The sequence below is a fragment of the Lampris incognitus genome, chromosome 5 (assembly GCF_029633865.1).
Source record: "Lampris incognitus isolate fLamInc1 chromosome 5, fLamInc1.hap2, whole genome shotgun sequence".
Taxonomy (NCBI): domain Eukaryota; kingdom Metazoa; phylum Chordata; class Actinopteri; order Lampriformes; family Lampridae; genus Lampris; species Lampris incognitus.
The window spans coordinates 65,112,436-65,134,610 of NC_079215.1; the positions used below are offsets into that span (position 1 = coordinate 65,112,436).

Here is a 22,175-nt window from a genome sequence, read left to right on the forward strand (position 1 = left end):
GCCGAGCATTATAGCCACCATTTGACCGCGATAGTCACCCGCCAAAATATGTGCCGGCTTGTTTGCTCACCTCACTTCAATTCAGTTCAATTTTATTAACAATGAACATGCGAACAACGAACTGTGAAACCGGGGGCACACTTGCTTGTGTGTGCCTCCGGTTTCAAATGACGTGTAAATTGCGCCTCCTTCTGCGCAGATGACCAGTCTTATGGAGTATGAATGGAACCACCTGCCATCCGCACAACCGGTACAAAAGATTCAGAGAATCCAGAGAAATCTCTGCACGTAAGCGGCAGGGCCGAAAACTAACATTGAATCCCCGTGACCTTCGATCCCTCAGGCGGCACTGCATTAAAAACCGACATCATTGTGTAAAGGATATTACCACGTGGGCTCAGGAACACTTGGGAAAACCATCGCCAGTTAACACAGTTCGTCGCTACATCTACAAGTGCAAGTTAAAACTCTACCATGCAAAGCCAAAGCCATATATCAGCACCACCCAGAAACACCGCCGGCTTCTCTGGGCCGAGCTAATCTGAGATGGACTGACGCAAAGTGGAAAAGTGTGCTGTGGTCTGATGAATCCACATTTCACATTGTTTTTGGAAATCATGGACGTCATGTCCTCCGGGCTAAAGAGGAAAAGGACCATCCAGACTGTTATCAGTGCAGAGTCCAAAAGCCAGCATCTGTGATGGTATGGGGGGGGGGTGTTAGTGCCCATGGCATCATGGGTAACTTGCACATCTGTGAAGGCACCATTAATGCTGAAAGGTATATACAGGTTTTGGAGCAACGTATGCTGCCATCCAAGCGACGTCTTTTTCAGGGACGTCCCTGCTTCTTTCAGCAAGACAATGCCAAGCCACATTCTGCACGAGTTACAACAGCGGGGCTTCGTAGTAAAAGAGTGCGGGTACTGGACTGGCCTGCCTGCAGTCCAGACCTGTCTCCCATTGAACATGTGTGGTGCATTATGAAGCGCAAAATACGACAACGGAGACCCCGGACTGTTGAGCAACTGAAGTCGTACATCAAGCAAGAATGGGAAAGAATTCCACCTACAAAGCTTCAACAAGTAGTGTCCTCAGTTCCCAAACGCTTATTGAGTGTTGTTAAAAGGAAAGGTGGTGTAACACAGTGGTGAACATGCCCCTGTCCCAGCTTCTTTGGAACGTGTTGCAGGCATCAAATTCAAAAGGAGTGAATATTTAAAAAAAAAAAAAAAAAGTATCAGTTTGAACATTAAATATCTTGTCTTTGTAGTGTATTCAATTGAATATAGGTGGAAAAGGATTTGCAAATCATTGTATTCTGTTTTCATTTACGTTTTACACAACGTCCCAACTTCATTGTAATTGGGGTTTGTAGTTCAGCCTGTCACAAACTAAATAAATCTCGCTCCGCGGACAGCTGCAGCTTCCTCGGCTGCCATTTTCACAAATCTGAAAATAGGTTGGTGGCCCCTCCCCTTCCACTAACACAGCCAAGATGGCGACCATTGAGCTTTTTTTTTTTATTATTCAAACGATGAATTTACAAGGCAAACATTACAACTGAAAACTTTTCATCCTCTAGAAAATACTGAGCAGACACAAGAGATGTAAAACATCGACACAAACCATACAAAAAAGGCATAAATCAATTAAGCAGAATAAAACGTAAAATAACAATAAAATAACAAAATCATATTGACTAAACGATTGTTAGATAATTTTCTAGTAACGCATAGAGACCGCTGATGTCCGGTGTTTCACACTAAACCGTAATAGTGCACCATCCGGGTACCCATCGTGCGCCACATGTGTACGCACTTCTGCACTCAGACAGAAAGAGTGAGTATGGAAGAAGCGAAGCGAGACGCAGGGACGGTTTCACCTTTCACTGCGCTTCTCTCTGAAGAGTCACGAAATCCACGTTAGCAGCGAAATGTGAAAACAACCTGCTTTGGGTTGAAATCAGTCTGCCAAAATAAAGCTGTTATAGCTTTCCGGTCTGACATGTTAAACACACTGTAAAACGGCTGCGCATAAAACGGGGCCGCGGCCGCGGCCACACCGGCATTACTCAAGAAGACCCCTTTTTTTGCGGTGAATTAACTCCATATCAGTGGACTTCAAGTTTGTTTTGGTTTGACACATGAACTCACACGGTCCAGAAACAACAGAGCTGTTTTGACTGTGCCGACCTCTGACAGGGCGCTGGGAGAGGAAATAGAGGAAGCTAACATTTTAGCAGCGTATAACCATTCAGTTTTATGCTAATTTGATTTGTCAAAATATAAATTGGTCCACGTAAAAACAATATATATATATATATGTGTGTGTGTGTGTGTGTGTGTATAGCGACAGGCATGGGTGCAAGTCCATGAATACTGGGGTGGCATCCAGCGCTTTACCTGTGCCCCCGTCCATAGGGTTAGTGGTTGTGTCAGGAAGGGCATCCGACGTAAAATTTTGCCAAATCAATATGCAGATTGACAGGACCATACCGGATCGAACAACGGTCATTGGTACTGTGCCCTCACAGGGTCCTGATGGAAACTGTAAAATCTGCTGTGGCGACCCCTGAAAAACAGGGAAAAAGCTGAAAGAAGGAATCATATGTATATGTGTGTGTGTGGGGCATGGTTTCCAACCAGTCATGAAGCAGGAGCAGATGGTAATCCTATGTGTGATTAATTTATTTGTGTTAAGTGTTTCTGCTTGCCAAGCCTCCCGTCACGCGCTCCTCTTAAGGGGACGTGGAGGAATTCCGCCCTGCCGGTTTCGGGTGTGAATATCTTTCCATACCTCGGAAAATGCGCGGTCCGCCTTGTGCTAAAAGCCTGGGACAGATATTTTCTGCATTTAAGACGGACAGCTTTATGAACATGGATGGATGCACGCATACCTGTATAGAGGAGTTAAAGAAAAGATAAAAGAGAGGAGGAGAGAGCGTCCAATATATCTGTTGTCAGGAGCTAACGGTTCTTTATGGGTGCAGGGCCTCCATCTGGTTGCCGCATGTGTGTGTGTGTGTGTATGCGTGTACGTATGCATGCCTGCGCGGGTGTGTGAGTGTTGCGCTACATGATGTGGAAATAATGAGAGGATCAGAGGATCACGCCCCACATATTGTGGGATGGCCCGTCCTTTCGTTGACGGGGCAACTGAGCCATCGGGTTATAAAACATTCACGAGACATGCCGAGGAAAGACAATCACACACACACGCATGCACATATGGACACGGCCAATAACACCCCACACACAGGTGGAGAGAATCATGGCCTCTCTCTCGCACTTACACACACACACACACACTTCTGGTTTTTCTATCCTAAAGGGGACATTCGGGTGCCATTGGGTTAGAAAAACAAATACACACACACACACACACACACAGGTGGAGAGAATCATGGCCTCTCTCTCTCAGACCCCGTTTACACTTGGTTTTAAAATGTATTTTTTGCGATCGGACCACAAGTGGACCAGCGCTAAACACAAGTGTAAACCACCACCACAACGTTTTGTGAACCGGTTACTCAAACCACTTGCCGAGGTGGTCTGGGACGCATTTGACCACATATCTTTTGTAGTGTAAACGCTAATGCGTCCCCGATAGCGACGTAACAGGAAATCGTCTTCTTCTTCAGAGTAACGAAATCTGATCACAAGTGGTCAGCAGGACGCCTTTGGAGACGCTTGATAGACACAGGTGTAAACGGCGATGTGTCTCGCTGTCCACTTGTGATCCGATTGCCCAAAACACTTTTTTTCCCCCTTCCAATTTCCCCCCCTTTTCTCCCCAATTGTACCTGGCCAAGTACCCCTCTCTTTTTGCTGCTCGCTGCTCCACCCCCTCTGCTGATCTGGGGCGCCCCGACCACCCAGAGGAGGCGCTAGTGCAGCGACCAGGACAAATACCCACATCCGACTTCCCACCCGCAGACACGGCCAATTGTGTCTGTAGGGACGCCTGACCAAGCCGGAGGTAACATGGGGATTGAACCGGCAATCCCCGTGTTGGTAGGCAACAGAATAGACCACTACGCCACCCGGACGCCCCCAAAACACATTTTAAACACACACACACACACACACACACACACACACACACACACACAGGTGGGAGCAACAGCTATGATCAGTTTGCTAACCGTGTGATCAGTTAACACCCCCCCCCCCCGACCATCTGTGAAAATGAGCAGAGGAAGAGCTACACTCTTTCCTCCCTGGTCAGGTATCACAGAAAGATGGACGGACACGAGGTATGATGCACAACACCGCCAGTCACGAGACACAGAAGAACTCCAAGTCATGTTCATTCACCAAGCTGATCCTTCACATCCATGCTAAGCTACACACTGTGTTAGCATGTAGCGGCCTGTGGAGGGGAGTGGACCCTGCAATTGCAGCTATGAAAGCTCCTGCACCGCCGCAATACTCTGCCATGTTCGAGCCCACACAAACAGCTGATCCCATTTCATTAATTCACCCAACAGCTCACATCACCGGTGTAGCCAGGTCATTCTGCAGGGGCTTAAGCCCCGAACGTCTGGAGTGGAGCCCCGAATCTATCCATCCATTATCCGAACCGCTTATCCTGCTCTCTGGGTCGCGGGGATGCTGGAGCCTATCCCAGCAGTGACAGGCTACCAGACCATCACAGGGCCGAGACACACCTGTCAAAATAAATGCAGGTCTCTAAACTAACTGTGTGTGTGTGTGTGTGTGTGTCTGTGTGTGCGTGTGCATGTGCTGCGCATGTGTGGGAGGGTCTGATGGTCAGCGCTGAGACACATGACACAAATTAAAGTAGGAAGACTGGGTCACGTGACAAGTTAAAGTGAGAAGACTGGATCACGTGACACAAGTTAAAGTGAGAAGACTGGGTCACGTGACAAGTTAAAGTGGAAAGAGACCAGAAGAGGAGAAATGGCAGAGCGTGCAAGAGGAAAAAACAACTCAATTTTTTGGGATTTTTCTAAGAGGAAGGGTAAAAATTTAGCCTGTGTAGTAACTTCTCAATAATGGTTGAAAAGTTAATAAAGTTGAATAAATAAAACAGTAAATAAATGAATAATAAATAATTGAATGAATAAAATAGTAAAGTCATTACAGTTATTGTTATTTCAACAAAACAATGTAGAAAAGAGCCCTAACGGGAGCAGGTGAGAGCAGTAGCAATAACTTCTCAATAATGGTTGAAGCTACCTGTTGATTTATGATATGAACTGGATTCGGCACCTACAATCATGATGAAGAGAAATCCTCCATCCATCCATCCCGAATGTCCTCAAATCCTGGTAACGACCCTCACCTTGATGGGTTCAAAATGCAGACAATGAATTAGCAGACATTACTTTAACCTCTGACCTTAAACACAGATTTTAGCATCGGACTATCACACTGAGTATTTTCTGCAACTCATTATTTTCACTATGGGTTAATGTATGTATTATTGTTTCGATTAATCACTCGGTCAATAAAAAGCTAGGTGGCGGCAGATCGGCCGCAGTATCCAGCATGGCTGGGCTGCAGCACTTCTGCGCTGGACTAACAGAGATGTACTGTGTTTGGCTCATAAAGGATTAGCACGGGCGGCTCGTCCGTTTAGATGTGTCGTAAAAGTCGCTCGTTTCCTGGCGGCTCTGCTTCATCCTGCTGGCCAGACCATCCACACACTGACCCGCCCGTCTTTTACTGGGCCGAGACTCAAAATGTTTCAAAATGACTCAGCCACGTACATATTTCTGATCTGGGACGAGACCGGGAGAGGATCAGGGAGAAGATGACAAAGAAAAAGGGAAAGAAATAAAGGAAGAAAGGGGGAAATGGTGAAATTCTAATTTCATTAATCAACAGTGAGATCATGACCATCACTCCTCACTACGGCTGCAGGACGAGTGTTAAAGTCTCTCTGGGGAACCACGAGACTGTGTGTGTGTGTGCGTGCATGCTGCATGTGTGTATGCTGCATGTGTGCATGCAAGTAAAGGCCTTTGTGCATGCACACGTGCGCAAGAGAAAACAGAAGAAGTAAAGAAAGAGACGGGTGATTGATGCCCGGCTGGAGGATTCTTCTTTTTCCTCCTCTATATCTTCGCCATTCCCTCAGCCTTTTATAACGCCCCGGGGTCCGCCTCCCTCCACTTAGAGCCTTTTGATTGGCTTTTATCGCCCCCCCGGGGCCCACCCCTCGGCCCCCGGCGAGGAAGTGGAAAGGGGGAGCAAAGTGGATTTGGGGGTAACAGGTGACCTTCAGTAATTTGATCAAAACCTGAAATGTACTCCGTAGGAGAGAAGTTAAAAGTAGAGGAAACGGCCGAGGGCCCGGCGCCGGTGCTTTATGGTTCTGTGGGTCCGTGTTGAGGAAGAGGAGGGGGAAAAAGGTCACCCGCAAACTCTGCTCCAGGTTTTATTGCTCTCATCTTTCTTGCCTTTAACACTCGTCCACCAGTGAATAACACCAAACTGAAGTGAAGCAACCGAGTCAGAACTGCAGCTCAGCCCGCAAGTGTTACTCCTTTACACAACACAAGTGTTACTCCTTTAAACAACACAAGTGTTACTCCTTTACACAACACAAGTGTTACTCCTTTACACAACACAAGTGTTACTCCTTTACACAACACAAGTGTTACTCCTTTAAACAACACAAGTGTTACTCCTTTAAACAACACAAGTGTTACTCCTTTACACAACACAAGTGTTACTCCTTTACACACTAAAACACAGTGTGATCCACACACAGGAAGTGACGTAGTTGTACTGGAGCTGTGTACGAGTAGCCATAGAGAAGCCCAATTCAGGTAAACACACACATATACACACACAGATGCATGCACGTGCACACACGCACACACACACGCTGATGCACACACAAGCACGCGCGCACACACACACACTGATGTACAGACACACACACACACACATGCGCGCACACACACACACAAACTAACAAAAAACAAAAAAACAACAGCACAAACTGTTACCTCATGTCACCAATCTAAATCAGGTTTAGGGTGAAGACTTGCTGTGTTTAGGCCTCACATTAGAGATGGCTGGTCTGGGTCTGGGTGTGGTGAAGGTCAGGGGATTTGGGAGGAAGGTTGTTCGGCGTTATAATCAATCATGTCCTCGTGCGTCGGCACGTTGACATGTGCAACAGAAACTCACCAGTCTGCACAAAGCTGCACACAAGTTGTATAATACGTACATGTTGTCATAAGCTGCACACAAGTTGTATAACACGTACATCCTGTCTAAGCCTGGCTGCTGTCTTTATGTCCCTTTTTACCTCTGTGCTGTACACCTGCACTTCTTTTGTACTCTTTGTGAAGTGAAAAAGTTACTTGCCACACCTTGTGGCTCTTCATCACAGACAGACACACACTGCCCCCACTGCTTTTCCATACTTCAGAAACACAGCAAACTGGCCATTAACTGACAGCTCCATCACAGACAGACACACAACACCTCCATGCTGGGTCTCACTTGTCCCTACTGCTTTTCCATACTTCAGAAACACGGCAACCTGGCCATCACCTGACAGCTCCACCTGGCCGAGCGGCCTGGTTGTGGAGGAGGCCCGGCGTCACCAAGGCTCACCTCTGGCCCGGACCACGCCACGCAGAGCCGTGGCGACGCCCCGATAAACGCCCCGGCTCGCTAACAAACCCCGTCACATCACCACCCCTGTCGGTGCACGTGTCTGCCTGGGCTGCTGGCATGAACACCCGTGCATGAGCCTCTGTGCATGTGCAAACGTGCGCGCTTGCTGTGCATGTGTGTGTGTGTGTGTGTGAGCGTGCACGTACTGGCGTGACGTCTGGCACAAAATGCCAAGCGAACCAACTGGGACTTCAGCGGGCAAGAAAAGTAGACGGAACAAACAGCAAAACTGTCGATGTGGACACTATTCCAGAACCCCAGTGTGTGTGTGTGTGTGTGTGTTTGTGTGTGTGGGTGTGTGTGAGAGAGCGAGCGAGAGAGAGCAAAAGAGAGAGAGCGAGCAAGAGTAAAACAGAGAGAGCGAGTCCTGTCTTGTTGAAGTCGCTGTGGGACTCTTTAGTGTTTTGGTCCGACGACAGCATCATACATCATAGTGGTTTTTATAACCCAGAGAGCTGTCGGAGAAAGGGCAAGAGGAACGGAGGAGGGGAGGAAGAGGAAGAGTGGAGGTACGAGGAGGGGGAGGTGTGAAAAGAAAGGAGAAAAGTTGTTTTTATAATTTTCCCCTCAGCAGAAACACGGAGAACGTGCCCGGTTCACCTGCCTTCCCTTCGTTTACCACTGCTCCGTCTCGCAGCCGACGAAGTGCAGGTTCACCACTTTGTATCGTCACTGTGCACGACAACTCACAAAGAACACGCAAACACGAACAGTGTCATTAACACCAACCTGCTTCTACACCACGCCGGCCACCTCCAACAAAAAGACACGCATGCTGGGGTTAACACACTCCTGTCTTTGCCCCTGAGCAAGGCAACGGAAAGAAGAACTGGAGTTGGTCCCCGAGCGCTGCACTGGCGGCTGCCCACTGCTCCTAGCCACACACACACACACACACACACACACATTGAGGATGGGTTAAATGCAGAGGATGAATTTCCCCACAGGGATTAATAAAGTTTATTAAAACCAAAATTTAAAAAAAAAACCCAACTGACCAGGATTCACACACACTGCCATCCTGCCTCCACCACCCGCTGCCCTACAGCCCACCTCTCACACACCACCCACACAGCCTCACCTTACACCATCTCTCTATCCATCTGCTTTTGTGAGAGTGTAGTGATTTAGGAACATGTCTGAGTCCTGGCGTGGTTTACAGGCATGAGAATGAACACGAGGGTGAGAGGAAAGTACACACTGTTCACCACTTCTGAGAGGAAGTATTAAAGTTGTTTTTCCTACGTCTATTTATCTATCTATCTATATATCTATCTATATATATATCTATAGATATATCCTGTGTGTATATCTTATACTGTGTTTGCTGTGTTTGTCTGTGTCTGTTTTGCACCATTTGGCAAAGCCGCAGCCCTTATTTCATTTTTAACATGTGTCTGCATATTGTTTTAATGACAATAAATTGAACTGAATATATATATATATGATAGATAGATAGATATAGACACATAACTTGTTAAAAGAAGCACTCAACGGTAGGGAAAGTGCTCAACAAATATATGAGTGTGTGTGTGTGTGTGTGTATATATATATATAGTGTTTTTTCTAAAACAGTCAATGGTGTTGTGAGTGCTCAACTAATGAGGAGCGGAATATCAACACGGACACAGGAAAAAAATATTTTAATACAGGCCTGTACTGCAATGTATTAAAATCTTTTTTCCTGTATCCGTGTTGATATATATCAATTCGATTCAGTTTTATTGTCAGTAAAAACAATGTGCAGGCACATGTTAAAAATGAAATGAGGGCTGTGGCTTCACCAAACAGTGCAAGACAGACACAGACAAACACAGTATAAGATATACACACATGAAGACCAAAAGCTAAAAATAAGTAAAAAAAATAAAAAAAATAGAGATAGATATAGACATATAACTTTGTTAAAAGAAACACTCAACAATAGGGAAAGTGCTCAACCAATATATACGTGTGTGTGTACACACACACACACACACTCTTTCTACCTGCTTTCTGCCTCTATCACCGTGTCCCCCTGTGTTTCTACTGCTCTTTCTACCTCTATCACCGTGTCCCCCTGTGTTTCTACTGCTCTTTCTGCCTCTATCACCGTGTCCCCCTGTGTTTCTACTGCTCTTTCTGCCTCTATCACCGTGTCCCCCTGTGTTTCTACTGCTCTTTCTACCTCTATCACCGTGTCCCCCTGTGTTTCTACTGCTCTTTCTGCCTCTATCACCGTGTCCCCGTGTTTCTACTGCTCTTTCTACCTCTATCACCCTGTCCCCCTGTGTTTCTACTGCTCTTTCTGCCTCTATCACCGTGTCCCCCTGTGTTTCTACTGCTCTTTCTACCTCTATCACCGTGTCCCCCTGTGTTTCTACTGCTCTTTCTGCCTCTATCACCATGTCCCCGTGTTTCTACTGCTCTTTCTGCCTCTATCACCATGTCCCCTGTGTTTCTACTGCTCTTTCTGCCTCTATCACCGTGTCCCCCTGTGTTTCTACTGCTCTTTCTACCTCTATCACCGTGTCCCCCTGTGTTTCTACTGCTCTTTCTGCCTCTATCACCGTGTCCCCGTGTTTCTACTGCTCTTTCTACCTCTATCACCCTGTCCCCCTGTGTTTCTACTGCTCTTTCTGCCTCTATCACCGTGTCCCCCTGTGTTTCTACTGCTCTTTCTACCTCTATCACCGTGTCCCCCTGTGTTTCTACTGCTCTTTCTACCTCTATCACCCTGTCCCCGTGTTTCTACTGCTCTTTCTACCTCTATCACCCTGTCCCCCTGTGTTTCTACTGCTCTTTCTGCCTCTATCACCGTGTCCCCGTGTTTCTACTGCTCTTTCTACCTCTATCACCGTGTCCCCCTGTGTTTCTACTGCTCTTTCTACCTCTATCACCGTGTCCCCCTGTGTTTCTACTGCTCTTTCTGCCTCTATCACCGTGTCTCCCTGTGTTTCTACTGCTCTTTCTACCTCTGTCACCGTGTCCCCCTGTGTTTCTACTGCTCTTTCCATTTCTTTGTCACGTCCCTCTCCTCTTGACCTGGGGTCTCGCAGACAAAACATTCACGCACAACTTATTTACGGCTCCCGAAACACCAAGATTATAATGTCCCATTATGTCAATACGGACGCACGTCGTCACACTCATGAATGAGGACCTAATTGAGGACATCTGCTGAGCTCTATTAATTAACCCTAATTTACACTCGATGGGGATGACGCTTCACAGAGCCGAACTGACCTCGACTACACCAGACACACAGCTGAAGGGACGGGAGGAAGCAGGAAATACGCCAATTACACACAGCACGTGTGGATTATGCTAAGAATCACGTGGAAAACTAATGAAATAAAACACGTTCATATCATCCACACACAGGCAGCAATACAATTATTTGTAGAAATGATGAGTCCTAATAATTACATTTCTTGTTTGCATGCAAACACACTCGTGTGTTATATTTTGGTTTTGGAAGTTCACTCCAGCATTTTACTTTATAATTGGTTGAGACGGGAGCTAAATTCTCCTCTGACTTCATCTGACAGTCAATTACAGCGACGACGCTCCACGCCGGCATTTTAACTCCGAACCGTCTGCTGCCGACGCATTGGCGGCGGATTTTGTGGAGGACGCCATAATGCCCAAAGTGTGAATTTTCACGTTACTTCCTCTCCTCCGTGTACGTGGCTGTAGTGTGGTGCAGCTCGTGTCAAGGCTTCCTTTCTTTTCACCCTTTGCTTCCTTCGGTTCTCTCCTCCCTCCATCTCGCCTCCCCCCCCCCCCCCCCCAGAGTGGCTGATGCTGTTCAGGTTATGAAATATAAATAGGTATGACAGTAACAGTGAAACATGATTTAGAGACACACACACGCACGTGTGTGTGTGTGCGCACGCACACAAATTCAATTGTACATCAAGGGACCGTTCACACAAAAATGCAGAGTGATTTTATTTAACATGACTATGAAGGGGAAAAGTGTTGTATATATTTGAACTTGTGACCCGTGGCGATGTACATCACGCCTCTCTGAATGTCGGGCAAACAAACGGACACACCAATGAAAAGATCACTCTGATTAAACCTGACCTAGACAACTTTACCCCCTGGTGTTTCCACCCAGTCCATCCATCCATTATCCGAAGTGCTTACCCTGCTCTCAGGGCCGCGGGCATGCTGGAGCCTATCCCAGCAGTCACTGGACGGCAGGCGGGGAGACACCCTGGACAGGCCGGCAGGCTATCACAGGGCTTCATTTCTTCAGAAATGTTTGTGCAAATTCCCGCGAGATGGTAAACGGTAGAGACATGAGATTTCTCTCCACTGACTGGAAGTTGTGAGCAAGTACTTCCCAAGATATATGATCCCAATTGGCCTGACGGGGGCGCTACAATTAAAGGTTAATTTACTCCTACCTGTAGCTCCGATTTGCACGAAACTTGGTACAGATCTGTCCTCACTACAAATTTGCCTCAAACACCACTAAGGCACCCCTGACTAGATTTTCCACCATTCTGAATTCATTGAAAAACACATTTTGGACATCTCCTACTACACCTTCGGTCCAATTGCAACCACATTTTGTCTGAATTTATCCATAGTGGCTTAGTTACAGTTTTTTGTTCTCTGAAAACACTGAATTGTGTGTTAAATAACTGTCATTCTGATGTAATGAGGTAGTTTTGAAGGAAGGCCAGAGCTTCAGCTGTGTCAAATACTAGATTGTTCCCTTTACCTGACCTACCTCAGCACTGGCCCTTACATACTGCAGCAGAACACTGTGCCCCTATCTGGCCCAGGTCGTCCCAAACACACCATGTAGATTCCCTGCGTAACACAACTGTAACCGGTTATTTTCTTGCCTGGTGCGGGATTCGATACGGGGTGTACTGCACCACAAGGTGACATCACTAACCGCTCGGCTAAAGGGTCAGACCCGTTAGCTAGGGGGCTAACGTGTCTTATTAGTAGTTTACAGTCGTCACCCTCTCCCGGAAGCGCTCCCTCGCGCTTTGTTCTTCCCGCGCTCCGAAGAGACTTCTGAGGATCTGCACACTTCCGGATCCCGCCGCTGCCACCAATGTAACCGGTTATTTTCTTGCCCGGTGCGGGATTCGATACGGGGTGTACTGCACCACAAGGCGACACCACTAACCGCTCGGCTAAAGGGTCAGACCCGTTGGCTAGGGGGCTAACGTGTCTTATTAGTAGTTTACATAACCATGCCAATCATAACCACTCCCCCAGCTCCCTGTTCTGTCCAAGACCCCCCCCCCACTCCCCCCTCGGTGTTTTTACTGTTCCACCTAGCCAGAGTTCAATACAACACCTGGACGCTAGATTAACCATAGCCTAACCTCAGCATAACCCTAAACTTAACCTAACGCTTACCTTAACCGAGTAGTAACCGATACCGACCCGGTTTCCACGCGAGTAGCTTCGGTCTGGCTAGGCGGAAACAGATCTCAACGGGGGAACAGAGTTCGACGCAACACCGGAGCTCTGTCCATCTAGCGACCGACCGTCCGAGGTTCACTCTCGTTTTTACCTGTTTCTATCACTCTCCCCCTCCGCCTCCTCCGTCAACGGGGTTTATCACCCCCCCTCCAGGAAATAGACGGCACCGCGGTTCTTCTGCTACCGGTGGATGTATTCGTCTTAACTGTACTTCACTCAGCATTGCCGCCATCAAGTCCACCGTCGAGCTGTTCAAATACACAATAACACGCCTTCGTGTCGCACACACACCGTGGAAAGCTGACAGGAAATGTGCGCGACGACGCGTAAAACGCGCAGACAAACGTACCTCGCCGGCTGCGCAGCGCCAAGAGGGAAGGAGGCCACCCGGACACACATGAGACCTCCAAGCGGACACCGCAGCACCGCTTCTAAACTCGAACTGGGGGGCGGGGCGTAACGGTTTTTCCCGCTTCTCGTCTCCCTTGGGGGGGGGGGGGGTGCAACAACTAAATGCGTCCCCGTACAACATACAACGTAAACATGGTTCCAGCGTCGTTTTAACACAAAACGAATAGATAGTCGTGAAAATAAACTATATAAATATAATGTACAGACAAAACACATCAGTCGATTACACAATTAACACTTGTGGCGGCCAAAGGGTTGTTTTGGTCTTGCCGGGTAGAGTTTCCACCGTCGTCCGCCATTTCCGCTACCGGGGACGGCTAGCGACAGCTACCGGGCAAAACAAAAGCGCTATTCTGTTTTATGTATTCTCTTTACATGTGTTTTGATAATGGAACTATTGTATTGTAAACAACTAATGATCGACTAGAGGGTCTGACCCTTTAGTCGAGCGGTTAAGTGGGTCTTATTAGGAGTTTACAGTCGTCACCCTCTCCCGGAAGCGCGCCCTCGCGCTTTGTTCTTCCCGCGCTCCGAAGACACTTCTGAGGATCTGCACACTTCCGGATCCCGCCGCTGCCACCAATGTGACCGGTTATTTTCTTGCCCGGTGCGGGATTCCAATACGACGTGTACGGCACCACAAGGCGACATCGCTAACCGCTCGACTAAAGGGTCAGACCCTCTAGCCCAGTGTTTCTCAACCGGGGGTCCGCGGACCCCTAGTGGTCAGTGGTGTGATTGCAAGGGGTCCGTGAAAATAAAATATCTTTAAAAAAAGATCCTATGACATTTATAGAAATAGGATTATTTTACTCAAATGTGACTGAGACCTTTATCTACCTAAACTATAAAGGGTAACAGGACTTTTTTCTCTAATTACATCTGTTTCACAAGTGTAATTTATTGTATTTTAATAAGAGATCTCGCTCCCGTTTGCATTGTTAAAAGTTACTGCATAAAAATTCTGTTGTTACACATATCTGAAAGTTACTGAATACATATTCTGTTTTGTTATATATATCTGAAAGTTACTGAATACATATTCTGTTTTGTTATATATATCTGAAAGTTACTGCATAAAAATTCTGTTGTTACACATATCTGAAAGTTACTGCATAAAAATTCTGTTGTTACATATATCTGAAAGTTACTGAATACATATTCTGTGTTGTTACATCTATCTGAAAGTTACTGAATACATATTCTGTTTTGTTACATATATCTGAAAGTTACTGAATACATATTCTGTTTTGTTACATATATCTGAAAGTTACTGAATACATATTCTGTGTTGTTACATCTATCTGAAAGTTACTGCATAAGAATTCTGTTTTGTTAACTATATCTAAGTTACAACTGAAAGCTCTTATTTTTGCCCCAAAGAGTGAATAAATGCTATAATGCAATTTAAAATGCAGTTTCTACTGTTTCTATCAAATTGCAACCCCCCTCCCCCAAGATCAGGTGGAGGGGTCCTCAGGGTAGATCAAAAATACGCAGGGGGTCCAGCACCCCAAAAAGGTTGAGAACCACTGCTCTAGTCGATCGGCCAGTGGGTCTTATTAGTAGTTTACAATATTATGTTATGTTATACGGTTTATGGTTCCTCCACGAGCCATTGTATGTTTTTGTATGTTTTTTGAATGTGTGTCCATAAAAAAATTAAAGGGGGGGGCGCTATCCTCTTTTTTTCTCCTTTTTAATTATTTTTATTAATTCAGTTTCAACATCAGAAATAGATGACAGTAGTGCTGGTTGATTACTACAATAAAAATTGCAAATAAAGACAGAAAAAAACCAAAACGCCAGGGGTTACAAACAATGTATGACACAATCAAAATAAAAGTCCAATGTAAAAAAAAAAGAAAGATTAAATGTAGGCTACAGTTATAAAAATGTGTTAAATTTGGAGCATAAATTAACAGTTTTCACAGCTGAGCGCTATCCTCTTCCTATTTTGGTGCTGACCCACTTCCTTTGTACAGTATATTGAGTCTTGGGGGACACGTAGTTAATTTTCTTTTAATTTTATTGACAAAATTATTTGTACACAAGCAGATTTTTTCTAATTCCAGTCCTTATTTACAACATTTCCTGCTCTAATTTGAATCTCTCTTAATTTCTATTAGATTATTAAAAGACAACAAGAATACAAAATTGTTAAACTCCTGTGACAATATCTTTAAAAAAATCCTCTCACAATTCTGTGACTTAATGCTTCTTTACTCTTATATTCATTTTTAATTTCAATGCAATTGTTTTTCTTTCTTTCTTCTCTTTATTTAATTTTATTATTTTTTCTTCAGTTTATGCATTTTTTTTCATTATATAGAACAGTTATATTTTAAATGTGGAATCTGTTTTGTTCATTGTGAGTTTCTGTTTTCTGTTTGAAGTTGTTTGTACATTGCTGTTATGTTGTTTCCTGTATGTGTATTTTTTTGCAATAAAAAAAAAGAAAAAGAACATTAAATTGAGTCTTAATTTTCTCCTGAGATCGTACCCGGTGACAGACAGAATTTGGTTCCCTGTAAGCCTGAAAGCGAGGCTTATATCAAATCAATCTACACGCCGCTGGTGTCATTATTCTGTAGCATTACACTGTACAAACACCATTTACTTCATAATGATAAGTTAAAGCAAAAAAAGTTGTCTACTGTCGCTTTAGATTCATCCGAGAACAATGAGGCCCATCTCCTATGGTTTACATTATCGGCTCTTTCCAGTCTGAATTAAATCAAAGTTCCTGAACTGAATGATAATGTTCTTAATGGAACCTGCTTGATTTCCAAATACCTCACACCAACAACCTCGTTTTTATTATTATTATTATTATTATTAATTCAATTGTTTCAAACTGCATCTAAAAGCACGTTGAGAACCAAGATTTTTGTTGACCATTTTGCAATGAATGTGTGAGAAAATGTGAGAGGAGGTGTTGTGTATTTTCTGGTGGCAGATGCTGGTGGAAAGCTGGAAAGAAAACGTGTTTCGGCCTCTGATAAAACACCCGGAGATGGTGATAACCCCTGTCCATGTGTCCGCACACACACACACACACACACACACACACACACACACACACACACACACACACACACACACACACACACACACACACATATATAAACATGGATACAGGAAAAAAGTTTTAATGCATTGCAGTATATATGCCTATATATGCCTATATATGTATGTATGTATGTATGTATGTATGTGTGTGTGTGTGTGTGTGTGTGTTGCGTGTGTGTGTGTGTATGTATGTATGTATGTATGTATGTATGTATGTATGCCTATATATGCCTATATGTGCCTATATATGCCTGTGTGTGTGCATATATATATATATATATATATACATATATATACACACACACACACACATATATATACATATATATATATATACACACACACGCGCGCACACACACACACACACACACATATATAAACATGGATACAGGAAAAAAGTTTTAATGCATTGCAGTATATATGCCGATATATATATATATATATATATATATACACACACACACACACACACACACTCAAATTTGTGTGTGTGTGTGTGTTTTCTCAGTGAGAGATGCCACATTAGAGGCAAAAGGCAGTTTCTGGTGAGAGCTTGTGAGACAAAGAGAGATGAGGAGAGGGAGAGAAAGAAGGGAGAGACAGAGGGAATAAGGAGAAAGAGAGAGGAGGGCCGTTGCATGTGTCCATATTGCTTACTGAATAGTCGTCATATGTGAGTGCAGCTTGTGGATCCTCCAAATCTTTCTCTCTCCGTCTCTCCTCCTCCTCCCTCTCTATCCACACATCCACATACTTTTATTTTTCAAATTAAGATTTGTTTTATCTACTCTACAAGTATCTTTATGGACGGGGCAGCCTGTCAGCAGTGCAAACGTCCTCGCTCGACTCGTTCATCCGTCTCTAACGCAGCTTTTCTAGGCCAGGGTCACGGTGGCAGCAGGGCAAGCACAGCAGCCCAGATGTCCCTTTCCCCCGCGACGGCCTCCAGCACCTCCTACGGCACTGCAAGGCTCCTCCACACCAAGGCGGGTGATGGAAACCTCCCGGCGTGTACCGGATGTGCCCGAGCATCTCCGGCAGGCAGTACGCGGTGCACCTCTGAAGAGTGGCCCTCGGGGGCCTCCGTAGCAGGTGCCCAAACCACTGCACCGCCGTCAACTGCAGTGAGCTGACGGCGGGTCCTCTGGGGCTGTGGTGAGGAGCGAGTCCTGCTACCTCGGAGAAACAAAACAAAACCTTCTCTGCAGCGTGATGAATCCAGCTACACCGCCAAAACCTTCACACGCAACTTATTTGCATTTTAGAAACACATTAAATGCAAACAATCTGCCTTGTGCAGACAATGCATGTCAGCAACAGATGACATTTTGAGTACTGATGTTAGACACACTATCAATATCAACATCCATCCATTAATTGATCCGCTTATCCAGCTCTCTCAGGGTGGCGGGGATGCTGGAGCCTATCCCAGCAGTCACTGGGCGGCAGGCGGGGAGACACCCTGGACAGGCCGCCAGGCCGTCTCAGAGCCCACACACACACACACACACACACACACACACACACACACACACTCATGCCCAGGGACAATGTAGTACGGCCAAGTCAGCTGACCTACATGTCTCTGGACTGTGGGAGGAAACCCACACAGACACAGGGAGAACATGCCAACTCCACACAGAGGACGACCCGGGACGACCCCCAAGGTTGGACAACCCCGGGCCTCGAACCCGGGACCTTCTTGCTGTGAGGCGACCGCGCTAACCACCGCGCCACCGCACCACCTATATCAACACATGAAATATAAAAACAAGTGCAAGTCCACCGTGCTTCTAACACCGTCTTCAGCGGTTCACGTAGCTAAAACAACTTGTGCTCTTTCACAGATGCTGAACTGGAAACTTGCAGCCCACACGAAACCAAAAACACAATATATCACCCTGCTGCTGACCGGCTGCAGGCCAAGGTTATCTGAGGATACCGAAACATGACTCCCCGGAAGACTGGCGGTGCACGACGTGGGTCTGCGCTCCTCTACATCCCAAAGGCCTCTTGGCTGGGGAGGCGCTTATAGTGCGGACTGGCAGAAGAAGAGGAGGGAGGGAGCACTCCTCATGCCCTCCGCTACGTCACTCAGGTGACATGCAGAAAGTAAGAATAAAGCTGAAACAGGAGCGGTTGTGCCGTGCTAATGCCACCAATCAGTGCAGAGGTGGGAACTTCGTACCGCGTCCACGGACGACAGGCAGAAGACTGAACCGGGGACACTCGGGCCCCTTTTCCACTGCATGGTACCGGCCCGGCTAGCTGGGCCGATACTGAAAGGTGACATGAAAATACCACTATGCATAAATAAATAAATAAATTATACATCCATATTGGGTAACACTTTAGTATGGGGAACGTAGTCACCGTTAATTAGGTGCTTATTAGCATGCAAATTAGCAACATATTGGCTCTTCATTGGTCATTATTACGTACTCATTAATGCCTTATTCTGCATGGCCTTATTATACAACCAGTAAGCCATTAACTATGAGTTTTCCCTCTATAGCCTCAGAAGTATTGCTTATTAGTAGTACCACTCAATATGCTTTGCTTAGTATGGTCTTTATAAGGTGGTAGTACCACAAGAAGAGTTATTCTCCCTTACTAACATTTAATGAATATGGTCTGTTCTTACATAACAACACACAAAACTACAAGTGTTCATGGTGTTAAATTACTCTAAATTAAGTTTTTGTTACTTAGCATATGTTCCCCATACTAAAGTGACATTCTGATCATTACTAATTCACCAGTAATTAAGTTTTTGTTACTTAGAATATGTTCCCCATACTAAAGTGACATCTTGATCATTACTAATTCACTAGTAATTAAGTTTTTGTTACTTAGAATATGTTCCCCATACTAAAGTGACATCTTGATCATTACTAATTCACTAGTAATTAAGTTTTTGTTACTTAGAATATGTTCCCCACACTAAAGTGACATCTTGATCATTACTAATTCACTAGTAATTAAGTTTTCTTATGTTCCCCATACTAAAGTGTTACCATATATTTATATATATTTTTATATATATTTATATTTATTTAAACATAAATAAAATCTTTTTAAAAACTAGCCCGCACGCCCACAAATGCTGCAGGGGATTGTCAACCAGGCATCCCAAAATCCCGGGCAACCCCCTCCCCTCAGCCGAATCTCTGCACACTAAGCGGCACTGTAACGCGAGCAAAGCAGATCATCTCCCACCCCTCACATCCTGCTCAGCGCCTCTTCCAGCTCTTTCCCTCAGGGAGGCGCTACTGTCCACTAAGACTAAACGCTTCACAGACAGTTTTTGTTACCCCCCCCCCCAGCCACCAGGACTCTGGATCCCCTCCTGTAGCCCCCCTCCTCACACCCCACTGGCATCAACACCACCATTGTTGTGCGTGCTGTGTGTATTTCTGCTACTGTACAGCGGCATTGTTCCTGATAATATGTTGTGGTGCATGTATGCGTTGTGCTGCAGAGTTTGTGTACCAAATCTCATGCAGGAGACCAGCGGGGCTCCGCCGTGAGGGGATACTGTCTGCAGTGCAACACCAAACCCCAAAAAGTAAAGCGAGTAGAGTCCAATAGAGCGGAGTCGAGGCGAGCCGGTACCAAGCAGTGGAAAAGGGGCACGAGACAGTGTGGAGCAGGGCAGTGTGGAGCAGCTGCTCCACGTCTGACCCGCCGACACACTCACAGGGAGGACTTTTATGAAACGTCCTGGCTTTTCTGTGGACTGAAGGTCCGCCAGCAGCCCTGGGAAAACACAACCTTTTCTTTTGCTGTACTTTTGATATTTGTTAAAATGGCTGATGGTGTGCAGTAGCTTATCCGCCATCTGCACTGTGGAACAGGAAGCCTGCTGAAGAAGTTCTTTAACTGAGCCAGGCCAGTTATTTCTAATGTATTCTTACCATCTGAAAGCTAGTTTTAGTCTTTCCTATATATTCCTTTATAAACAAAAAACTATTTATATATGTATAATATATATTTTATATAAATGAATACGTATTCCTACATAAAGCTCTCTCTCTCACTCCATTATATATATATATATATATATATATATATATATATATATATATATATGTGTGTGTGTGTGTGTGTCATATATAAATAAATATATATTCCTATATAAATAATCTATATATGGTCTATATATGTATATGTATATATATATATATATATATATATGTGTGTGTGTGTTTATATATGTGTGTGTATATACTATATAAATACATAGATGTTTATTCTATATAAATGTATATTCCTATATAACTATATAAATATATTTATATGATATATATAGAACATATATATATATCCTATATATAAATACATATTCCTACATAAATAAATAAATATTCCTATATAGCTATATAAATATATTTATAGGATATATATAGAACATATGTGTATATATATCCTATATATAAATACATATTCCTATATAAATAAATACATAAATATATCTAAGAATATATATAAATATGCAGAATATATTTATATATAGCCTATATAAATAAATATATATTCCTATATAAATGCAGTGGTATTAACAGAGCAGTTACCACTATTCACCTGGTGTATTTCAGTGGTATTAACAGAGTAGTTACCGCTATTCACCTGGTGTATTTCAGTGGTATTAACAGAGTAGTTACCACTATTCACCTGGTGTATTTCAGTGGTATTAACAGAGTAGTTACCACTATTCACCTGGTGTATTTCAGTGGTATTAACAGAGTAGTTACCACTATTCACCTGGTGTATTTCAGTGGTATTAACAGAGTAGTTACCACTATTCACCTGGTGTATTTCAGTGGTATTAACAGAGTAGTTACCACTATTCACCTGGTGTATTTCACGTGGTATTAACAGAGTAGTTACCACTATTCACCTGGTGTATTTCAGTGGTATTAACAGAGTAGTTACCACTATTCACCTGGTGTATTTCAGTGGTATTAACAGAGTAGTTACCACTATTCACCTGGTGTATTTCAGTGGTATTAACAGAGTAGTTACCACTATTCACCTGGTGTATTTCACATGTGTGCTGTTTCTTGACAGTCTATATTTTTATCCAAGTAAAAAAAAAGAAGCAAAAAAAGTAATATATAATTTCAGTATTGACAAACAGTGTTTGCAGTGATGTGTAGTGTGTCAGTGTGTGTGTGTGTGTGTGTCAGGTGCCAGTGTGTGTTATTCAGTCACACCACAGTGTAACACCATCCAGGATGTCTGTGAATACAGGGAATAAATGGTTGCCGTGTAACGGCATCAGCCAGGTGTATCACAGCAAACCAGTCAAACCAGTGGGTTACTGGTGGTCTAGCTGGGTGGGTGGGCCAACGGGGACCAGACCTTCACCGCATGATAGAACGATGTCAGAGACAGAATTCCGCACCACAGACACAGACGATGATGATGATGATGATGATGATGATGATGATGATGTTTTAACCCAATTCCCCCTCGGGGATGAATAAAGTGTTCTGATTCTGATTCTGATGTACGGATATTTCACACACACAGCACTTCCTGTGTGTGTGTGTGTGTGTGTGTGTGAGGACTTCTCGAGTTAAAGTCA

The 22,175-nt window shown here is 44.6% G+C and overlaps 1 long non-coding RNA gene across 1 annotated transcript in view; it reads right to left on the reverse strand.

Moving 5' to 3' along the window:
• The window catches only part of LOC130113439 (uncharacterized), a 130,340-nt gene that overhangs the window by 67,013 nt on the left and 41,152 nt on the right, over nucleotides 1-22,175 (reverse strand). The window lies entirely within an intron of this gene.